Below are 20,608 nucleotides of genomic sequence, written 5' to 3'. Positions count from 1 at the left end.
TAGATGCAGAAAAAGCATTTGATAAAATTTAGCACCCATTCATGATCAAAACTCTCAGCAAAGTGGGAATACAGGGAACATACCTCAACATGATAAAGGCCATCTATGACAAACCCACAGCCAACATCATACTCAATGGGCAAAAATTAAAAGCAATCCCTTTAAGATCAGGAACAAGGCAGGGGTGCCCCCTTTCACCACTCTTATTCAACATAGTTCTGGAAGTCCTAGTTACAGCAATCAGACAAGAAAAAGGAATAAAAGGCATCCAAATTGGAAAAAAAGAAGTAAAACTATCATTATTTGCAGATGATATGATATTGTATATAGAAAATCCTAAAGTCGCAGTCAGAAAACTACTAGACCTGATAAATGAATTCAGTAAAGTGGCAGGATATAAAATCAATACTCAGAAATCAGAGGCATTTTTATACACTAACAATGAACTGTCAGAAAGAGAAATTAAGGAATAAATCCCCTTTACCATTACAACCAAAAAAATAAAGTACCTAGGAATAAATTTAACCAGGGAGATTAAAGACTTGTACTCAGAAAATTATAAAACATTGATAAAAGAAATCAAGGAAGATACAAACAAGTGGAGGCATATATCATGCTCATGGTTAGGAAGAATAAACATCATTAAAATGTCTATATTACCCAAAGCAATTTATAAATTTAATGCAATACCAATTAAAATACCAATGACTTACTTCAAAGATATAGAACACACGTTCCAAAAATTTATATGGAACCAAAAGAGAACACAAATAGCCTCAGCAATCTTGAAAAGGAAGAATAAAGTGGGAGGTATCACACTTCTGGATATCAAGTTATATTATAAGGCCATTGTACTCAAAACAGCTTGGTACTGGCATAAGAACAGGCACATTGATCAATGGAACAGAACTGAGAACCCAGAAATAAACCCACACTTTTATGGACAACTGATATTTGACAAAGGAGGTAAGAGCATACATTGGAGTAAAGACAGCCTCTTCAACAAATGGTGTTGGGAAAATTGGACAGCTACCTGCAAAAAATGAAACTAGACCACCAACTTACACCATTCACAAAAATAAACTCAAAATGGATAAAAGACTTAAATGTAAGCCGTAAAACCATAAGCATCTTAGAAGAAAACATAGGCAGTAAGCTCTCTGACATCTGTCGCAGCAATGTATTTGCCGATTTGTCTCCACAGGCAAGTGAAACAAAAGACAGGATAAACGAATGGGACTTTATCAAACTAAAAAGCTTCTGCACAGCTAAAAACAATAAGAACAGAATAAAAAGACAAACTACACAATGGGAGAATATATTTGACAATGCGTCTGATAAGGGTTTAATAACCAAAATTTATAAAGATCTTGTAAAACTTAATACCAGGAAAACAAACAATCCAATCCAAAAATGGGCAAAAGAAATGAATAAACACTTCTCCAAAGAGGACATACAGATGGCCAATAGACAAATGAAATATGCTCAACATCACTAATCATTAGAGAAATGCAAATTAAAACCACAATGAGATACCACCTCACACCAGTCAGAATGGCGCTCATCAACAAAACAACACAGAATAAGTGCTGGCGAGGATGTGGAGAAAAGGGAACCCTCCTGCACTGCTGGTGGGAATGCAGACTGGTGCAGCCACTGTGGAAAACAGTATGGAGATTCCTCAAGAAATTAAAAATCAAACTGCCTTTGACCCAGCCATTCCACTGTTAGGAATATACCCCAAGAACACCATAGCACTGTTTGAAAGGAAGAAATGCACCCCCATGTTTATGGCAGCATTGTTCACAATAGCAAAAATCTGGAAACAGCTCAAGTGTCCGTCAGAGGACGAGTGGATTAAAAAGCTTTAGTGTGGATAAAATATATATATTATGGAATACCACTCAACCATAAGAAATGATGACATCGGATCTTTTACAACATGGATGGGCCTTGATAACATTATACTGAGCGAAATAAGTAAATCAGAAAAAACTAAGAACTATATGATTCCATACATAGGTGGGACATAAAAATGAGACTCAGAGACATGGACAACAGTGTTGGGGTTACAGGGTGGGAGGGGGGAGGAGACGTAGGGGGTTGGGGGAGGGGAGGGGCACAAAAAAAAACAGTTAGTAGGTGACGAAAGACAATTTTATCAATGTCACCCCATTAAAATTAATTTAAGAAAAAGAATTTGTCTCACAGCTAATTCAGGCAGTTAGAAGAATAGTATAAGGATGCTAATTCTGCTTCTCAGGCCACATCTTGCAAAAGGGGCCCCAAGCAAATTGGTGATTTGGCTCCTCTGATTTTGCCAATTGGATTAAAAAAATATATCAATAGGTTAGGAACACCCTGAAATGGAACTAACAATACATGAGTATAAATTTAAAGGACTTTTAGATACTGGAGCTGATGTATCTGTTATTGCTAAGCTACATTGGCCTCCTTCCTGGCCCACTCATGCAGCAGCCATAGAATTACAAGGTACAGGACAGAGTAAATCCCCTCAACAAAGTTCTAGTTTTCTACATTGGGAAGATTAAGGTCATTCTGGATTTTTTTAAGCCTTATGTGCTCCCTGGATGGCCAGTTAATTTGTGGGGTAGAGATGTTTTGAAAAATATGGGAGCGTTGCTTGTCAGTCCTAATGGTTTAGTCAGTACTCAGATGCTTGATTGGGGATTTTTGCCCACCAAGGGACTAGGGAAAGAACAGTGAGAAATTCTCACCCCCATAGAAGTGGCACCCAATGCCAGAAGGTGTGGATTAGGACATCAAAATTTAGCATAGAGGCCTTGGTAGTTCCTGCTACCCCAATAATGCATTGTGCAGACACAATTACTTGGAAATCAGATAATCCTGTATAGGTAGACCAATGGCCCCTTTCTCAGGAGAAACTTAGCGCAGCTGCTCAATTGACACAAGAGCAGCTATAGCTTTGGGCACATTGAACCATCTAATAGCCCATGGAATACACTTCCATATTTTTATCTTGTTGCCTCCTGGATTATCAAGGGTCATAGGTGACCCTTACAGCTTATAGGTTTTGAGCCTCAAAATTATTGTTCCTTTTTTCAAAGGATCAACAATGGCTCTGGGAAACTTCCACTAAATGGCAAATCGCTCTTGCAAATCAATGGACAACTTTATACTGAAACTTTCAACTTAAAATCAGCTCAAAGACTAGAATTATATGCCATTATCCTGGCTTTTCAGCATTTGCCATATTCCCCCTTTAATCTATATACAGACAGCAAATATTTACTTACGATGTTTCCACTATAAAGACTGCTGTCTTAGGGACAAATGCTGATGAACTATTTCAGCACTTTCTCCTTCTTCAAAGACTTGTATGTCAACATAGAACTCCATGTTTTATAGGACATACTCGAGCTCACTCCATGCTCCCAGGATCTTTAGCACAAGGGAATGCCCTTGTTGATCAAGCTATCCAAAAGAAAATTATTTGGAGCAACCATGACAGACCGAGCAATTCAGTCTCATACTATTCATCACCAGAACACTGCAGCCCTGTGTAAACAGTTTCAACTTTCTCAGGAAGCAGCATGGCAGATTGGGAAATCCTGTCCAAGGGGTCCTATACTACAATCTGTCCCTTAATTTGGAGTTAACCCTCAAGGACCCCTACCAGGACAACTTTGGCAAATGGATGTTACTCATATACCTTCATTTGGCAAACAGTCCTATGTCCACATTACAGTGGATACATATTCTGGATTTATAGTAACCTCTGTCAGAACAGGAGAGGCTGCTAAGCATGTTATAGCTCATTGTCTGTATGCATTGGTCTATTATTGGATTTCCTAAACTGGTTAAACTGACAATGCTCCTGCATATGGAGCAAAAGCATTTACTGTATTTTGTCAAACCTTTCGAATTATGTGTATTTCTTACAATCTTTAAAGTCAAGGTATTATTAAAGTGTACCCAGCAAATATTTTAAGGTCAATTTTAAAAAATTTAAAAGGGGGGAATCATATCCTGGAACTCCTATGGGTCTACCATACCATGCTTTTTACTTTAAAATTTTTTAATTTCTTTTGAATGTTGATGAACAGGAGATGCCAAATCTTTTTCTCCTGCAAACTACTACCTTCTTTATTTGATCCAGCTAATAACACTGTTTTGTCTTTTTCCAAATAGCCCCAAATGTATGGAAAAGATTTATATAGGTGGATGGGGATCCTCATACCCCTCTGCAAGATCTTCTGAGCATGGCTTTTAAGATACCTAGAGATCAGGAGAACTACCAGCTTTTAGGATACGCCCTTAAAGGCTTCAACACCCCAAAGGGGTCTCATAGGATGCCATCTGGGTCCTGCTTCAATAGTGGAAAGGAAGGTCATTGAGCTAAAGCCTGCCAGACTTACATGCCTCTGCTGTGAGGAAACAGGGACACTGGAAGGTAGGCTTCCCCCTCACTCCTCTAAGGGAGGATTCAGTCTCTTCCAGCCCTGCTCCAGCCACCTATGACCTAACCTTGCCCAGAAAGCTGGGGTTTGCCACTGAAGGCTGAAGGTGCCCAGGGCCGTCAGTCCCAACTATGACACTGTGGACGAGCCTAGGGTATTTCTTCCAAGAAGCAGGTAAACTGATCTCATTTACACAAGGGCCACTTAACTATGTCTTGCCTGAATAGTCAGGTTTTTTATTCTTCCCTCGAAGATCTCTGTTGTGGGTGTCAATAGTCCTATTTTCTGCTGCTTTGTTCAATATATAGTGTTTCCTTTATTCCTCCTACCTCAATGCCCCACTCATATTTTAGGCTGGGACCTACTCCTAATTTAGAGCTCTCTTTCCCCCTTTTGCCAACTTCTATTATGAATCTACCTTTGCCACCCAGCTTAGTGTATCCCAAGGTTCTCTTTACCACGCCACAGTCGCAGAGCTCCAGGGAAAAGCAACCTGGTCTCATCTCTCCAGGCAGAGGAGAACAGAAGCTCCATCCACACATGCTGCAGATGGCTTTTCCAGTCTACCTGAATCATTACCAGCTAGAAGCAGCGGTCATTGGGACTTGGATGTGAGCTGCAAAGTATAGAATTGTGATAACAATTCCAGTGCCATGTGAACTTTTCCTGGATATGGACTTTTCCTGGACTCCTGCTCCTCGGGACAGCTCCTAACAGACTGAACTGGGGTTGGGTTGCATTTATCAGGGGCTTGGCATGGTGTTGGGGCCACCTTGGACTTGGGGAACCTGTTAAGGACACTACTCTTTTATGGATTCTTGCTGTATTGGCAAAGAGTTTGCTTAAAGGCTTTAATCAATAGAAGACTGGATAAAGAAGATGTGGCACATATACACCGTGGTATACTATTCAGCCATAAGAAATGATGACATTGGATCACTTACAACAAAATGGTGGGATCTTGATAACATTATATGGAGTGCAATACGTAAATCAGAAAAAAACAAGAACTGCAGGATTCCACATATTGGTGGGACATAAAAACGAGACTAAGAGACTTGGACAAGAGTGTGGTGGTTACGGGGGGCAGGGGGAGGGAAGGAGGGAGAGGGGGAGGGGGAGAGGGAGGGGCACAAAGAAAACTAGATAGAAGGTGACAGAGGACAATCTGACTTTGGGTGATGGGTATGCAACATAATTGAATGACAAGATATGTTTTCTTTGAATATATGTATCCTGATTTATTGATGTCACCCCATTAAAATTAATACAAATTTATTTATTAGAAAAAATCAATAAATATAATTCTTTTTGGTTTTATTTTTAAAGATGTTTATTGATTTTAGAGAGGAGACTGAGAGAGAAAGGGGGGAGAGGAATGGGAAGCATCCACTCTTAGTAGTTGCTTCTCATCTGGGCCTCCCTGGACTAGTCTAGCCCAAGGGTCTTCATGCAGTGACCTCAGCATTCCAAGTTGATTCTTTATCCACTGCACCACCACAGGTCAGATGATAAATAAAATCTTTTTTTTTTACTATTCAGTGAGAGGAAGGGAGGCAGAGAGACAACTCCCTCATGCACCCCGACTGAGATCCACCCGGCAAGCCCACTAGGGGGCGATGCTCTGCCCATCTGGGGAATTGCTTCATTGCTCAGCAACCAAGCCCTTCTTAGTGCCTGAGGCAGAGGCCACAGAGCCATCAGCACCCGCCGGGGCCAACTCACTCCAATCAAGCAAAGGCTGCAGGAGGGGAGAGAGAGAGAGAGAGAGAGAGAGAGAGAGAGAGAATGATAAGGGGAAGGGTGGAGACACAGATGGGAACTTCTCCTGTGTCCTGTGTGCCCTGACTGGGAATCGAACCCAAGATTTTCGCATGCTGGGCTGACGTTCTACCAGTGAACGAACTGGCCAGGCCAATAAATAAAATCTTTTTAAAAATTAACTTAAGCATAAAAAAAAAAGCTCCATTTTGGATGCAAGTTGATTTAAGTATTTGCAAATAAAGGCTTTCTATTATCAAAAGATTTTGTTCAGACCCTTAGAAAACAGTTCCAATTTGCAAAGTGAAAATTAAAACCAGCCATCCAGTACTCCTCCTGTCTTGCCGTATCTCAACCCTTCACTTCTTGTGCCCCCTCGAGGATTTCACCCCATTTCAACCATAAGTCAGCCAATCAGCCAGAATTCACCCCAAAGTGTGAACTTTCCCAGAATGGAGTCTTCCCACATTCTACCAGACAGAGCTCTGTAAAACCAGAAAGCAGAAAGCAGAAGATACCTTACCCTGATGACCAATCCAGGTCACAACCCAGGAGGCACCTGTAAACCAGGAGGAACCTTACCCTGATGACCCAGGTCTTAACCTGGGTCTTGAAACCAAAAAACCCTGCAGCAATTCCATCAAAGGTGAAGGCAGGGAGCCGGCCAGGAATCAGAGGAGAGTCCTAGGGTGCATCCACTTGGCAACCGCTAAGGCGTCTCCAAATCCCATCCCGGGGCCAAGGTCCAGGCAGCCAGCGGGACGTCCCTCCACAAACCCCGACTTAACCGTGAATCCTGTAGCTGTCCCACCACAGTTGTGAGGAACTGAAGGCAGAAATATCATGTTCCTACTGACTCACACTCAGCTAAACAGGTAGAGCCCAGGATTGTATCTTTCTCGGCGCTTTATTCAGATGGCCGGGGTTATGTACCTGAAAAAGGCATCTCAACATCCTATCCTGAGCCAATCTCTCTCTCTCTTTTTTTTTTTTTTTTTTTTTTTTTTTAACAGAGATAGAGAGGGACACAGAGAGAGGGACACATAGGGACAGACAGGAAAGGAGAGAGATGAGAAGCATCAACTTTTAGTTGTTTGTTGATTGCTTTCTCAAGACATTCATTGCCTTGAACCAGGGGCTTCAGACAAGCCAGTGACCCCTTGCTCAAGCCTGTGACTTTGGTATTATGGCAATGGTCCCATGCTCAAGCTGGCAACGTTGGTGTTTCAAACAGGGGACCTCAGCATACTGGGTCGACACTCTATCCACTGGACCACCCCCCCCTGGACAGGCTCTTGTAACACTTTCTTACGTAACATGGATTTTGTCTGGTCCGGGGGCCCCTCCCTCTCCCCCTGGTTACTACCTGCATCTAATATCACTTTCCCTCCGTTCACTTTCAATCTCTGTGTGCACCTGGATGGAGAGAGCATCTCTTATAGACAGCATGTAGTTGATCATTTATTAAATCCATTCTGCCAATCTCTGTCTTTTGATGGAAGAGTTTAATCCATTTACATTTAAAGTAACTGCTGTTGAGGATGGACTTACTTCTGCCACTTTGCTTTTTGGGGGTCAGATGCTGGTGGCCACCGTCCCCATCACTTTCTCTCCTGAAATCAAGCAGGGCCTGAGAAGACTCAGCACACAGATGCTGTCCCCAACCATGTTGTCACGTCCCCAAACCCTCTGGGTGCTCAAAGGCTGGTGCTCACATCACTGGGGCGGCTCTCCCCCCAACCTGCCTGCTGCTGCCACCCCCAGGATGCTTCTCTCTTCGGGGGGAGCGTGGTTGCCCAGACCCCCTGAAAGGGCCCCTCTGAGCACCTCAGGACAGCGCAGTCTCTTCCTGTTTCTGCCAAATCTACCCCCTCCTCCTTCAGGGACCTGCCTGCCCCTTTGTGCGTCCCAACTCCATGGTGTGGCCTCAGTCCCCATGTTTTTCTCATTAAAAAAATTTTTAAACTTTTATTTATAGATTTTAGTGAGAGTGGAAGGGAGAAAGAGAGACAGGAACGTGGACATGCTCCTGTATGTGCCCTGACCGGGGATCGAACCAGTAACCTCTGTGCTTTAGGACGACGTGCTAACCAATTGAGCTATCTGGCCAAGGCCAACCTCTGTCCCACTTTGATGCTCGGTCACCCCAGATTAAGTTTTTGCTGATGTTGATGTTGTTACTAAATTCCCCTTCCTTATAGAACTGTACATAGTGACCCGTTCCACCCCAGGGGATGGAATGAGAAACGGCTCACTTCCTGTCCCCACATGTGGAGCCAGTGAGCTTAGGACCTTCCCACTCGCGGGACAGCAGACACAGGGGCAGTGTTTTCCGTGGGCGAGGCGTGGGCGGTGAGGTGTCCGGCTCCTCAGTGAGGTGGTCTGGGGTGGAGACCCAGCTCGATAGCCCCTGATGCTTACAGCTGACATTGGGGTTAATGAGCTGTGAGGTCGGCACAGCTGAGAGGCACGCCCACCACAGCTCAGGGGACACACAGTAGAGTGACTATTAGTGAACTGTGTGCTGTCCTTTTCCAGCCAACGATGACGATGACCATCAGGAACGACCTGGTCTCTGCATAGAGCCACCTCCTGAACAGCCGCTGTGGACCCAACGAGTACTGGGCTGCCGGCCTCTGCTGCCCGCTGTGCCCCGAGGGTGAGTCCGGGACAGTTCCGTTGGGCGGGGCCCTGGAATAAATGCCCATCCAGCCGTGTGACAGGACATTCCTCTAACAGTGCAGCAGGGGGGCGTGAGGGCACCGATGGCGTGGGCGGGGCCCAGGAAACACCCTCCAGAGGGGACACTGGCCGAGGGACGTGCCTTTGGGTCAGTGTGCGCCCTCAGGTGCCTTCAGTGGAGTTGGCAGCGCTCCGCGGGAGGACTCAGCCCGGGAGCCCCCGCTGACCTCACGCTCCAGGCTCCGATGGGGCAGAAAGGTGTTGAGCCGGGCTGGGGGGCAGAGCCTGGCTACTGTCGGTGGTTTCACTGGCCCTGGACACCAGGCGCGTCCTCGGGGGCCCCAGGATCTGCCAAGAGCAGAGGGGGATCCCTCCGCTGCCCCAGCACCACCGTGGGAGGAGCCAACACAGAGTGGGCTCCCCGGGCTCAGGGAGGCAGGGCCGAGCCCCTCTGTCCCTGGTCATTTCCTAGAAGTTGTAGAAATCCCGAGATTACTTGGATCCAAAACCCGGACACAAGTACTTGTGATTTCTCATTGGAGAGGCCGAGCCCAGGGACAGGGTGGGCAGGACGCACAGCGGGGACCCAGGCGGCCTGGGAGGTCTGACCACAGCGCTGACCCTTCACAGGAGAGTATGTCTGTGAGCCCTGCAGCAGCCCCCACACCCAGGGGACGTGTGAGAAGTGTGACAGAGGGACGTACACGGCGTTCCCCAACGCCCTGGAGTCCTGCTTGCCGTGCTCCACCTGCTCCGAGGGTGAGTCTCCCACGGACACCTGCTGCCCCTTGACCTTGCAGTGACCAGGCTGGGAGTGTGTCCCTAAGGAGTCCTTCACCTCAGCCTCAGTATTTAGCCACAAGGATGAGCACTGTTTAGCCATGAAACTTAAGAAGAAGCCAGGTGCCCACTCAGCCAGCCTCTGGTAAAGAAGGGACATAGTGGTCACCAAGCTCAGGGCTCCCAGTCGCTGCAAGGAAGTGGCTGCAGGAGGCTCAGCAGTGGACAGAGAGCTCCCCACACGGCAGCAGTGAGAAGGGGACAGAACCCACAGTTACACTCGGTCAGATCCTCAGCAATGTTGTTTCCATTTGAATCACTTCGTTCAAATCGGAAGTTAGTCAATGGACCACAGGCCCATAGAGGTGGGAAGGCAATTGCTATGCTTCAGTGAATGAGGGATTGTTTATTATGCAAATTTCAAGACAGGTGAAAAAATTAAAAGACTAGAACACGGGGCACCTGCAATTAAACAGTTGGTGGTGTGAAATCACATTTGGGTGTGCATGGACATCATTTGTGTACGTGTGTGTTTGTGAGCATGTATACGTGTGTATGTGTGTGCATGTGTGTGTGACTGTGTGTGTGCAGGAGCGTGTGTGAACCACTTCATTGTCGGCTGCAGATGTCAAAGTATTTCACCCCTAGACACCAGCATCCACACCTCCTAGGGACACACACATTCCCGCACAGATCGGGGTCCAGTCCCCCATTCGAGGGAGTCAGCGGTGATTCCCAACATCCAGGCCAGACTCGGACTTACTGTCAGTCAGTATTTCTTTAAGAACTGCCCTCAGCCCTGGCCGGTTGGCTCAGCGGTAGAGCGTCGGCCTAGCGTGCGGAGGACCCGGGTTCGATTCCCGGCCAGGGCACACAGGAGAAGCGCCCATTTGCTTCTCCACCCCTCCGCCGCGCCTTCCTCTCTGTCTCTCTCTTCCCCTCCCACAGCCGAGGCTCCATTGGAGCAAAGATGGCCCGGGCGCTGGGGATGGCTCTGTGGCCTCTGCCTCAGGCGCTAGAGTGGCTCTGGTCGCAACATGGCGACGCCCAGGATGGGCAGAGCATCGCCCCCTGGTGGGCAGAGCGTCGCCCCTGGTGGGCGTGCTGGGTGGATCCCGGTCGGGCGCATGCGGGAGTCTGACTGTCTCTCCCTGTTTCCAGCTTCAGAAAAAATGAAAAAAATAAAAAAAATAAAAAAATAAAAAGAACTGCCCTCACTGCTCGTCTGCAGGGAAAGGAGTGGACAGCTCTAGCCCTCAGGCCCGCAGGACTCACCCCCTAGGTGAGGCTGAGCCTGGATCTTCCTGTCCCCACACTCAGACCATGACGACCTAACCTCAGAGGATCCCAGCTGTGACATCTGCACCTGCAGCGTCCCTATTGGCACTGAGTTCTGTAAACGTGGTTAGAAAGGGGGAAACGCAATGGGAAACCCACAGTTAATGTTTCTGTAAAACACAAAGGTGTACACACCGTCTCGATGAAGAGGAGTTAGATTTTTGAAGAAGGAAACTCCCTGTGGGGTCCATGTGAGACTCTGGTTCCAAAGTTACCCCAGTGACCCAGTCCCCAGCTCACCGTGTGTGCTCTGGAAGACAGGTGTGTGAAGAGGTGGCGGGGACGTCTCCAGCAGGGTTACGACAACCCTCGGGACCATCTCGGTGCATCCTCTGTGGCCACTGGTTCCATGCTGGGGCCACAGAGCTTCCAGCCCCGATGGCCGTGTATGTCCACATGTCCACACAGGACACGCCCCCTGGGACTGACCCCGTCTTTCCTGAACTGCAGACCAAGAAGAAGTGGCGCCGTGCACACCGACCAGCAACCGGAGATGCCAGTGTCGAACAGGCCGTTTCTACCACAGCCCTGACTCCCCTGAATCCTGCAGACCTTGTAGCACGTAGGTGCCTCTCTGCCAGGTGCTGTGGGCGGGGTCAGAGGTGGCTCTGGACCTGGGCTTGTGTGGGTTGATCTTTAGGAGCTGAGAACCAGAAGGACATGTGACTCTCGACCCGGTGAGACAGCCCAGCACCAGCCCAGAGTCCTCTCTGCCTCCAGCCGGTGGTTCTCTTTTTTCTTACCCCTGCAGGTCCACAGACTGTGTTAACTCACGGTGTTCCATATCCGGACACATTCTATTTCCCACAGCGCTGGTTTCTGCTTCCTAAAGATTTCTGACTGCTTCCCCTATTTTAGTGCATACTGGCCTTTCTAAAGCCTCACTTTTCCCGAGCTGTCCATCACCTTCTGTCTGTCATCCATCATGGAGCTTGTGTCCCTGGGACCCCAGCTGGACTCACCACTCCCTGCTCCCTGCAGCCAGGACACATCCACCCTTCCCACCCTCCTGGGCTCTGCCCACCACCTCCTCTTTCTAGATGGCTCCTTTGTTTTGCTGGAGTGGATCCTGATGTCACACCTGGGAAAGGATGCCACATGTGCATGGACTTTGGGCTGTTGGCTTTTACAAATATGTGTATTCCACCCTCTCAACTAATGACCATCTGTGTGCAGAATTCTGGGGACATCTCACCAGGGTCCTCTGGCACCCGAGTTACTGACCAGCTGCCCACCATTTCACCCAGGGGCGCTGTAGTGCCCAGGACCCAGGACTTGTCTGTCCCTCCTTGTCTGAGGCTGTAGGATGTGTTCAGTGGATAGAAAGCTACGTGGCAGGCTGCCAGCTTCCAGTTCCTAAAAGGGTGTCTCCCCTGGAGATTTCCTCAGTGATTTTTATTTTGTGACTCTGTAGTTTGGGGTCTAAGAATAAGCGTCATGCACTCCCAAAACAAGATGGGGACTCCCGTGATGGTGACAAGCATGGGGCTGGTGACTTGGTGACAGGGAAGGTGTCACCCTCCCCTGTGGGGCACAGATCTGAGCAGTGAGGTTCAGGTCATTAGCAAGTAAAGCCTTCATCCTGCATCTGAGCAAACCTGCCCATGACTTCAAACGTGTGGCAGTGGATGATAACCCCTAACTCAGCATCAGTTAGCAAGGAAAGTCTGAATTCCTGAGCCTTTGTTAAAAGCAGGACAAATTGCCTTTTCCTTCAGTTCACAGGCCTGCAGAGAAGGCCATGGATATGCACAGAAGGAAAACACATTAACTGTCCTCCTAGTGAGGATGTGGGTGATGACATCTGGGATGCTGGTTCTGGGGGGACAGCTTCGTGGGCCTCTGTGTGTCCAGGGCCCCTAGTAGGGCCTCTGATCACAGCAGACAATGCTCCCCAAAAGGGCTTGGGGAAGCCCCCGCTGGGAGCCACCCCTGTTGGTGACAGTGTGGACCTGGGACCTGGGCAGACCTGGGGGGGACACTGAGTGCGTCTCCCTCCCGACAGGTGTCCCAAAGGGCACGTCGTCCTGCATCCATGCAACTCCACGGCGGACACCGTGTGTGCCTCACCCCGTCCAGGTGAGAGCGTTGTTGTTAGTATGTATTTTTATCAGGAAGAAATGTAAATTTACCATTTTCAAGTGAACAGTGTACTGGCTCTAGTCCCGCCCCCTCTGTCTGGTTCTGACGGGCCCACAGCACCCGTCACACAGCAGCTCCCCCTGCCTCGGCCCCAGCACCCCAGTCTGCTCTCTGGGACGCGTCTCCCTACTCTGGGTGTGTCTGAGAGACGTCTCCCTACTCTGGGCGTGTCTGAGAGACGTCTCCCTACTCTGGGCGTGTCTGAGAGACGTCTCCCTACTCTGGGCGTGTCTGAGAGACGGCCTCGCGGGGCTCATGTGTGAGCTCTCCCTCCAGTGTGGCGTCTCCAGGTCCTTGCTTGTTGCAGAGCGTGCCCGAGGGTCCCTGCTCTCTGGCCCAGCAGCACGCAGCCGTGTGCACTGGGGTGACCCACATTCTGTTATCACTCATCTGCTAACAGCCGTGGAAAAATTCTTAAACAAATAAACACTTGGGCCCAGACTGTTTGATGGAAAGGGCTATTTCTGAATAAATGATCATGGGGAACTGGACATCCTCAGACCAAGAAGGACCCTAACCTTACACCAGACACGAAAATTAACTTTCCATGATCCAAATACTGAACTGTAAGAACTAAACTATCAAACTTCTAGAAGAAAATGAGAAATACATCATGACATTGTATTTGAGTCCCACTGGCCACCAGAGATAGCCGAACACAGGACGTCCCCCCAGGGTGGACATCAGAGCATCACTGCCTCACACACCCACGTGCTCAAATGATTCTTCAGACTCCTCTGACACGGGCCACCGGAACTCCACCGGGAAACAGGGTAAGGCCCACTGCCCTCAGGGTGCCAACTTGGGGTGTCTCCCGCCCACCCCCACCTCACGCTGGGCTCAGCTGACCAGACCGGGCAGGTGAGAGCTGCCTGCCCACTGGGCCTCGGCCCCCGGTTGCCGTGTTGCTGGGCCAGCGAGCGCAGATGCGGGTTTGTTCGCTCTTCTCCCAGTTTTATGGAGATGCCGTCGACCATCCGCCCTGTGTAGGTCCAGAGGGGACGGCACAGTGACGTGACTGGTACACACTGTGACCGGTCACCACAGTCAGCTCTCATCCGTCCCCTCATGTGGACGCAGTAGAAGAAGGAACAGGACTTGGGTTTCTCCTTGTGCTGTGGACGTAGCATCCGCTCTTAACAGCTTTCCCACTCAGCCCACGGCGGTGTCGCTGCAGCCGCCCCGTGTCCCTCACTCCCGGGACTACAGCGCAAGTTCAGAGCTGCTGACCCCTCTCCCAGCTCCCCCAGCCTCACCTCTGACCTCTTTGTCTGTTTGCTTTGTTTCTAGAGTCCACATAACACGAGACCCTCCAGCCGTGTCTGTCTGTCTGTCTCCTCTCACTGAGCACAGTGTCCTCAAGGTCCTTCCCTGTCCTTACACGTGGCAGGATTTCCATCTTTGTTATGGGGAATAATATCCGGGTGCACGTATGTGTGTGCACATGTGTGTGTGCATGCGTGTGCGTGTGTGCGCATTGCGTGCGCATGTGTGTACATGTGCGTGTGCATGTGCGTGCGCATGTGAGTGTGACTGCGGGTGCATGTGTGTGCATGTGAGTGTACATGTATGTGTGCATGTGTGTGTATGTGAGTGTACATGTGTGTGTACATGTGTGTGTGCATGTGAGTACACACACAATGTCTCTATCCCTCCCTCCGTCCTCGGACACTTCCGTGGTTCCGTGTCTGGTCTTGTGAGCACTGCTCCCTGATCACGGGGTGCAGGCATCTCACCCGTGTTTGCGTTTCCTCCGGGTGTGTCCCGTCGGGCGTCCCTGGGCTGCCGTCTTGCGTCCCGCAGCTGCTGAGGGAACGCTCAGAGTTGACCTCGCTGGGACCTTGTCTGTATTCCCAGTTTCAGAGAGCAGACACCGGTTCATTGTCATCGGGATTCTTGTCCTTCTGGCTGCTGCTGTGTTGACATTTTTGATGCCCAGTATCTGTTTCTACATCAAGAAAATAATAGACAGAAGACCCCAGGCCTCACATCATTGTGTCCTAAACGCTGTGAACATCGAGTTAGAGCCACTGGACGGGGTGAGTGAGGACCTGGGCTGCGGGGCGGGTCCCGGGGAGCCTGAGTTTGGACGGGGCGGGGCCGTTGTCCTCAGTCCCTGGTTGTCACCAGCGGGGGCTCCTCCTGCCCACGAATGGCCGGAAGGGAGAACACTCTGGGCGGCATCACAGTGCCCTCTCCGTGATGCCCTGGCCTCTGGGACTGAGTGATGGGTCTGGCTAGATTTGGGGCCCCTCATGTGTGGTGATTGGGGAGCCAGCCCCATCTCAGAGGCAGACCTAGACCAGGGCATGCTGTCCGGCTGGTCGGTGGGGAAAGCAGGTAGACTGCAGCTTCCCCAACGTGATCCCTGCCTGGCGAGGGGACAACCGCTCTCCCCGTCTTTCCTCCGCGGAGGCGTCTTCTGTCACCGCCATTAACCACTGTCTTCTGTCTGTCCTCACAGGGAGCGGGGATGGAAGGGAACTTGTGTTGTGTGTGGTCCTGGGCAACTCCACCAATTGTCACCTTAGGAGCTGTGGGTTCCTAAACACGAATTAAAAAACAGGACATAGACCCCCGTGGTCACTGCAGCATTGTGTGCAAGTCGGGATCTGGAACCGCCCAAGTGCCCATCAGTGGACTAGCAAATAAAACCCTGTGGTACAGCCTGACCTGTGGTGACACAGAGCATAAAGTGTTGATCTGGAAGGCTGAGGTCGCCGGTTCAACATTCAGGGCTTGCCCGGTCAATACACATACGAAAAGCAACTAAAAGTTGATGCTTCCCCCTCCTCCCTACTCCCTTTCTCTCTCTCTGTCCTCTGAAATCAATAAGTAAAATTTTAATTAATAAAAATACCCAGCACTGGTACATTTACACAATGGAATACTACACAGCTATGAAAAAGAAGGAAATCTTACCTTTCGGATAGTCCTGAGGATATTGTGCTAAGTGAGACAAACCAGGTAGAGAAAGACAAATACCATATGATCTCCCTATGTGTGGGGTCTTACAAACACAGTAAACTGAGGAACAAAATAGAAACAGAGGCAGGGACACAGGAACAGATGGACAGCAGTCAGAGGAAAGGGGAAGAGAGATGGGATGAAATACATTGTCCTACGTTTCCATGTTTAGCTTCATGATTTTCATTTGCATGTGATATTCATGTGGACTGCCCGGTCCGTATATAATGGCAGGTAGGGAGCGAGCTGCCCAGTGGACGTCTGGCTTACGTGGGGTCAGGGCCAACTTCCCAGACAGCCCCACACAGCGCCTGCACTGGCTGCATTAGGAACAGCGGAGTAATGGAGGTCACCTCATTTAAAGTGTGATGATTCTGCCTGGCCAGATAGCTCGGTGGGTTAGAGCAGTGGTCCCCAACACCCCGGGCCGCGGACCAATATCAGTCCGTGGGCCATTTGGTACTGGTCCGCAGAGAAAGAATAAATAACTTACATTATTTCTGTTTTATTTATATTTAAGTCCGAATGATGTTTTATTTTTTAAAAAATGACCAGATTCCCTCTGTTATATCATCCATCTAAGACTCACTCTTTTTTTTTTTTTTTTCTGAAGCTGGAAACAGGGAGAGACAGTCAGACAGACTCCTGCATGCGCCCGACCGGGATCCACCCGGCACGCCCACCATGGGGCGATGCTCTGCCCACCAGGGGGCGATGCTCTGCCCATCCTGGGCGTCGCCATGTTGCGACCAGAGCCACTCTAGCGCCTGGGGCAGAGGCCAAGGAGCCATCCCCAGCGCCTGGGCCATCTTTGCTCCAATGGAGCCTTGGCTGCGGGAGGGGAAGAGAGAGACAGAGAGGAAGGCGCGGCGGAGGGGTGGAGAAGCAAATGGGCGCTTCTCCTGTGTGCCCTGGCCGGGAATCGAACCCGGGTCCTCCGCACGCTAGGCCGACGCTCTACCGCTGAGCCAACCGGCCAGGGCAAGACTCACTCTTGATGCTTGTCTCAGTCATATGATACATTTATCCATCCCACCCTAGAGGCCGGTCCATGAAAATATTTTCTGACATTAAACCGGTCCGTGGCCCAAAAAAGGTTGAGGACTACTGGGTTAGAGCATCGTCCCAATAAGCAGAGATTGCCGGCTTGATCCCCAGTCAGGGCACATACAGGAACAGATTGATGTTTCTGTCTCTTTCTCTCCCTTCCCCTCTTTCTTTCTTTTTTTTTTTTTTTGTATTTTTCTGAAGCTAGAAATGGGGAGAGACAGTCAGACAGACTCCCGCATGCGCCCAACCAGGATCCACCCAGCATGCCCACCAGGGGGTGATGCTCTGCCCCTCCGGGGCGTCGCTCTGCCGTGACCAGAGCCACTCTAGCGCCTGGGGCAGAGGCCAAGGAGCCATCCCCAGCGCCCGGGCCATCTTTGCTCCAATGGAGCCTTGGCTGTGGGAGGGGAAGAGAGAGACAGAGAGGAAGGAGGGGGGTGGGGGGTGGAGAAGCAAATGGGCGCTTCTTCTATGTGCCCTGGCCGGGAATCGAACCCGGGTCCCCCGCACGCCAGGCCGACGCTCTACCGCTGAGCCAACCGGCCAGGGCTCTCCCTTCCCCTCTTTCTAAAATCAACCAATCAATTAAAAATATATATAATGTTTTATTATTATTTTTAAAAGTGAATGATGCCTGCCAGGCCTGTGCTGACTCAGTGGATGGAGTGTCCACTATGAGTTGATACTTCTTTCACCACCATCCCCCTTTCTCTGTAAAAGCAAGAAAAAAATCTTTTTAAAAAAAATCATTAAAGGCCCTGGCTGGTTGGCTCAGCGGTAGAGTGTCGGCCTGGCGTGAGGGGGACCTGGGTTCGATTCCCGGCCAGGGCACATAGGAGAAGCGCCCATTTGCTTCTCCACCCCCCCTCCTTTCTCTCTGTCTCTCTGTTCCCCTCCCGCAGCCAAGGCTCCATTGGAGCAAAGATGGCCCGGGCGCTGGGGATGGTTCCTTGGCCTCTGCCCCAGGCGCTGGAATCGCTCTGGTCGCGGCAGAGTGACGCCCCGGAGGGGCAGAGCATCACCCCCTGGTGGGCAGAGCGTAGCCCCTGGTGGGCGTGCTGGGTGGATCCCGGTCGGGCGCATGCGGGAGTCTGTCTGACTGTCTCTCCCCGTTTCCAGCTTCAGAAAAAAAAAAAAAAATACAAAAATAAATCATTAATGATAGCCTGACTAGGCGGTGGAGCAGTGGATAGAGCATCGAACTGGGATGCGGACCCAGGTTCGAGACTCCAAGGTCGTCAGCTCAGCTTGAGCGCGGGCTCATCTGGTTTGAGCAAATCTCACCTGTTTGGACCCAAGGTCACTGGTTCGAGCAAGGGGTTACTCGGTCTGCTGAAAGCCCGCAGTTAAGGAACATATGAGAAAGCAATCAATGAACAACTAAGGTGTTGCAACGAAAAACTAATGACTGATGCTTCTCATCCCTCTCCGTTCCTATCTGTCCGTCCCTGTCTATCCCTCTCTCTGACTTTCTCTCTGTCTCTGTAAAAAAAAAAATCATTAAAAATAAAGGTGAATGGCCTGACCTGTGGTGGCGCAGTGGATAAAGCCTCAACCTGGAACTCTGAGGTCGCCGGTGTGAAACCCTGGGCTTGCCTGGTCAAGGTACATAGGGGAAGTCGATGCTTCCTGCTCCTTTGCCCCTTCTCTTTCTTTCTCTCTCTCTCTCTCTCTCTCTGTCACTCTTTGTTTCTGTCTCTCTTGCAAAAAAAAAAAAAAAAGGGAAAAAGAAAAAATTTTTAAAAATTTTCCAGAAATACGGACAGAGAAATAAGGATGACATTAAAGATGAATAAAATAGACTAACTGTGTGATTGACCCGCCTACAGCAGTTCGGTCCAGCGGAGCAGAACCCGGCGAAGAATAGACTCTTCGAGAGACTGTCGGCGGAACCTGGAGAGCAGATTTACATATGAAGATTATCGGAACACCGCAGAATGGCTTCTGTCCCAAATCAAGCCCCGACCCCACGTGGCAGTGATCTGTGGTCCTGGCTCAGGAGGTCTGGCTGATAAAGTAACTGAGACCCAGATCTTGAACTACAGTGATATACCAAATTTCCCCCAAAGTACAGCGCCAGGTCATGCTGGTCGACTGTTGTTTGGGAGCCTGAACGGCAGAGCCTGAGTGATGATGCAGGGCAGGCTCCACATGTATGAAGGCTCCCCACTCTGGAAGGTAACGTTACCAATAAGGGTTTTCCAACTTTTCTGGGTGTGGACACCCTAGTGGTCACCGATGCAGCTGGAGGGCTTAACCCCAAGTTTGAGGTTGGAGATATCATGCTGACCCGTGATCACATCAACCTACCTGGCTCTGCGGTCAGAACCCTCTCATAGGGCCCCGATGATGAAAGGTTTGGAGTTCGCTTTCCTGCCATGTCTGATGCCTATGACCGGGAGATGAGGCAGAAAGCTCACAGTACCTGGAAACAGATGGAGGAGCAGAGAGAGCTCCAGGAAGGCACCTATGTCATGGTGTTGGGTCCCAGCTTTGAGACGGTAGCAGAGTGTCGTATGCTGCAGAAGCTGGGTGCTGATGCTGTTGGCATGAGCACAGTACCAGAAGTTATAGTTGCAAGGCACTGTGGACTTCGAGTCTTTGGGTTCTCCCTCATCACTAACAAGGTCATCCTGGATTATGAAAGCCTTGAGAAGGCCAACCACGAGGAAGTAATAAACACCGGGAAACAAGCTGCGCAGAAATTGGAACAGTTTGTCTCCATTCTTATGGCTAGCATTCCACCACCTGACCATGCCAGTTAACCAGCCCTGGAGTGGTCTGTCCTCTCTGTTATGAGACCCTCGTTGCTGCTACCTACTTTAGACCCTTGCTGGGATGACATGCCTCTGGCCTTAGACAGTAGCAGAAAAAAGAGGAAGATCCATATCCTTCACTTTCCCTACTTCTCCCACCAGATCCTTCTGGTGCCTAGTCTTCCTTTACTCAACTGTCTTCTCAAAACAGTTTCTATTCCAATTATTTCCCAAGAACTGAAATGAAGCCCAGGTCAAACCCTACTACATATCCATCAATGTTCCCAGGATTTGACTTGGGCCACTGAACTTGATACAGTAATATTTATAGCTGCTGCTAGCTTTTTAAGATGAAGCTCTCACATTCCTGGGGACTCAGTTCTGCCTCCCCAAAGTACTGGAGACCACAGAAGGACCAGCCTAATACTTCTTGGACTTTCATTATTATACTTTGAGAATAAAGAGACAGAGTCGGATGGGGACGGACGGGCAGGAATGGGGAGAGATGAGAGGCATCAATGATCAGTTTTTCATTGCGACACCTTAGTTCGTTGATTGCTTTCTCATGTGTGCCGTGATCATGGGCCTTCAGCGGACCGAGTAACCCCTTGCCCAGGCCGGCAGCCTTGGGTCCAGGCTGGTGGGCTTTGCTCAGGCCAGATGGGCCCGCGCTCGGGCTGGTGACCTCGG

The 20,608-nt window shown here is 49.6% G+C and overlaps 1 pseudogene; it reads left to right on the top strand.

Moving 5' to 3' along the window:
• The first annotated feature begins 11,381 nt into the window (after nucleotides 1-11,381).
• On the top strand, nucleotides 11,382-20,382 carry LOC136387878 (purine nucleoside phosphorylase pseudogene; annotated as a pseudogene).
• Nucleotides 20,383-20,608: the final 226 nt, after the last annotated feature.

This window comes from Saccopteryx leptura, chromosome 1 (assembly GCF_036850995.1).
Source record: "Saccopteryx leptura isolate mSacLep1 chromosome 1, mSacLep1_pri_phased_curated, whole genome shotgun sequence".
NCBI classification, from domain to species: Eukaryota; Metazoa; Chordata; class Mammalia; order Chiroptera; family Emballonuridae; genus Saccopteryx; species Saccopteryx leptura.
Note: the sequence above shows the minus strand (reverse complement) of the source record. Positions and strands in the feature narration are given on the sequence as shown.